Here is a 3,978-nt window from a genome sequence, read left to right as displayed (position 1 = left end):
CAAATAAATATTCCATTTCCCTCAGACGTTGGCTGGTGTCCAGATTTGGAAATCTCCAACGGTTGCGGAAGTCAGAATTTTATCAGCATATCTTACTTTTTCATATTAGACTTGGCATCTTGCAAAATTTATCTAACAGACAGTGCATATTACGTAGGTACCTATATTGTTTTTTATGATCTTTTTGTTTTAGTATTTTATTATTGTTTATTATATAATTATATTAAAACTTTTATGTTAAAGTACAAAATAAAATTTGGATCTTTTTTATGAACTCAGAATAATTAATACAACATCTTATAAACCGTCTCATGAACTAATTATTTTGCCTAACGAAAATCAATATATTTTCAAACATCAGTGCCGTGTGGTTCCCGGCACCAATACAAAAAAAGAATAGGACCACTCCATATCTTTCCCATGGATGTCGTAAAAGGCGACTAAGGGATAGGCTAACAAACTTGGGATTCTATTTTAGGCGATGTGCTGGCAACCTGTCACTATTTGAATCTCAAATCTATCATTAGTTTTTACCGGTATCAAAGGTATCCTATGTACTTTTACAGACTCTTAATTATATATACGTGATATATTAATAAGATTAATTCAGTAGATAACCCGTGAAAAAGTAACAAACAAACAAATAAACTTACTTTCGCATTTATAATAATATTTTGGATTGCATTCCGTAACAGTTGTACAAATTCGGTAAACGCCACGTCGCGCCTCGGATCCATAGTGTGGGTTTGACATAAAATTAGGGCGACAACACGCTATTTCCCGGTCGTAACATTACGACACATTACTGCGTTCATCAACCGCCTAATAGCCGTGAATAACCAAACCACACGCGTGTTACATTGTTGCCGAGAGATCCGCGCCAGCTTCGCATGTATGTATAAACCTTATTCTTCTAATAGCTCTGTCTATTTATTAAAAAAAACTGTAGTTTTAAAGCTATTGAAGCAATAAATATGAGAGAAAAATTAAAACTTAGATACGATGGAAATAAACTGTATATGAAGTAAACTGCACTTTGGGTAGATTGAATTATGACCTTTAAAAAAGACAATAGAATTTTACTTTTTTTTATAACTGGCCAGTTGTACACATTCTGAATAAAATAAAAAAGAAGTTGTATATGTATTTCTAATTAGATTAACCATTAACACAGTAAGCGGGCGTCTTTGTTATATACAATTTTACACCGATTTCTGTTATATGTTTTATAAAGCATAAGGTTCTAAGTTGGTATATATGCAATGCAAACATTATAAAGTTTTCAAGTTGTGTCCGTTAAAGTAGTAGAAAAAAAACGCAGATAGCATTTCAATAATTGCGTGATGCCTTCTATAAGTAAATCTTCTAGTTAGTGAAGGTGACCTTTTTAGTAAAAGACTCTTAACCTGGGCGTTTCCAGTTGCACCCTCCACTGTTAGGTTTCAGGGCCACTTCATTCGGTCTTCTCATACTCTGGTCTAGGTCGTCTACGTTTGGTGAAAAATGCGTGAGGAAGCTTTCTGTATTAAATATTTTTATTCTTTTTTTAAAAAGCTAACTTATTGGTAAAGTTACGTACTACATTTTCTCTTCTTCCTGTTAATAGATTTTCTGTCGTCAAATCTCAGGTTTTAATTTTGATTTCTTCATCAATAGAGCATTACTTTTTCTCTTATTGTACTTTATCTTTTAACAATGTTTATTCTTCCTAATTCTGAGTCTATGCTTACACAAAATAAAAGTCGTCGCTCAACAATTTAGCGTACACGTATTATTTCCATTACGGTAGCACAAAGCTCACATACAACCAGCACTCGGTTAAGGCAGTGTAAGACTTTGAGCTAAAGTTAATTGGCTGTAAATTGACCGCAATGGTCGCACGGACCTAGTCGTTGGTGCAAAATTAGAGTACATAGAAGTAACATGATACAGATTCCTAAATTCAAATGACATTTGTCGGCTTCTGTAGCTCAGCGGTAGTGTGCTTGCCTCTGACAGACTAGATCCAGAGTTCGAATCTGCAAGGACGTGATGGAAAACGATATTTTTATGATCGGTCTGGTTCTGAAATTTATCTATTTTAAGTATTTATCACGAAGAAAAAGCACAATCGTGATTTATTTAATTTTTACACACTGTTACGTAATAAGATTACTCATTATTACATATTTTTTTTACCTACATATTTTTTTATCATTTTAAAATATTTTTGCTGACGCAGTTAATTATTTCTGTTAAGGCTTAATTCTTACGCTTACAATACTTGAAGTTTAAATATATTATATTAAGGTACTTACTTACTTCCAATTTAATGGAAATAAATGATTGCTTTCCTTCTGTTTCCTCTTCACTTTATGCCATTGAACAACGTAGCTACATCTGCTGCGTAAATAGAATTCCTAATGCATGAACTTAATTGTGCATTTACGCTTGTAATTTCGTGTGACATTAACGTTATTTAAGTCCTTTGTCACAGTTCGCAGCATTTGAATGTGACATAAAATAATGTCACGTAAATTATAGCACTTTGAATTTGAGAACAATACATTATTTATCACGTATCATAGCGTGTAACCCATGCATAAATACTTTATCATAAACGTCAGTGTTTTTGTCCGTCTATCACGTAAAACGACTGAACCGACCTTCATGAAATTTTGCATGTTTAGTAAGAAGTACGGATAAAGACATTGGATACTTATCACGCGGACGAAAGCTACTTATTTACATTATTTAGATACCGTGACTTCGCTTCCGTGATAACAAAGAATGCAATGTTGCTCCTAAAGATCTAGTCTATATCAGCGATTAATCACTTTTTGTCTAGATTATTCGACGTCGCTAGATAATGAAATTCATATCATAATCTGTAATAATCCTTTACAAAAAATATTCCTTCTCATAAAAACGTGATTCCAAGTTTTCTCTGAGCATTAATAATTTTTCTACTTATATATTCATTAGCGATATTTATGTAAGCTAAAGTAAAAAGGAACAACAAAACGTAATATTTTCCTTGCAAAATATCTGGTTTTCTGTCGTAAAATACAACGCTGTAAGCTGACATTAGTAGATTAAATCATAGTAAGATGTGGTGAAATTGATTTATAGTTGATGGTCATGACAAAATACAGACAGGCGACAAAAGCTCGAAAAGAGAAGCTGAGGTACGCCTTTGACCAGATGACCCTGGATTGGGTAAGTCTGGTTTTTACCCTGGCCTCCGCCGTAACCGAACCTATTTTGAACCACTGTGAAAGCTGCATTTAATGAAAATTTCTATTCACTCAGCCTTATTAGCCTTATTAAATAATTTTACGACATCCATGGGGAAGAAATCGTACTACTCCAAAATGTCAGGAACCATAAGATCAAATTTGATATTAGACAGATATTTCTTGCTTTGTTAATAAAACCCTAAACACCGTTACACTGTTGTTAATGTTATTTAAGGTCGATTATATGATTGTACAATATTATAGTTCCAGGGGTCTAATAGCTCCCAAATCACTTTATGGGAGTCGATTCACGTACTATAATACCGTCACGTTCAACCTTTTTGGAGGTCTAATGGCCCCCTTGAATTCCTGATGAACAAGAAAAACTGTACGGAATAATTGCGTTCTGTGTTATATAAATATAGATAAATAATAACAAAAAAAGTGTAATTTAACACTTTATTAAGAGTATGCGTTTAATAAGTCAAATTTAGTTGTGAAAAGATTGATGAGGTAACTTTAAATAAATAGTTGTTTGTGGTCATGTTATGGTTTCGCTTTTTAATGTGACAGAAGACAGGAAATGTCTTTCTTTAGTTTGTGCTTATGAATTAATGACATATACCGAAATAAAATGATTTTATTTCATTAAATACAACATAATTAACGGTAAAATTCATCTTCCTGTTCTCCTGGCTTTAGTCCTGGTTGCATCTTCACCACTTTGTTCTGTGACCTCACATCCAGTTGCCTGAATGTG

Source organism: Amyelois transitella, chromosome 8 (assembly GCF_032362555.1).
Source record: "Amyelois transitella isolate CPQ chromosome 8, ilAmyTran1.1, whole genome shotgun sequence".
NCBI lineage: Eukaryota > Metazoa > Arthropoda > Insecta > Lepidoptera > Pyralidae > Amyelois > Amyelois transitella.
This window is presented reverse-complemented; position numbering follows the sequence as displayed.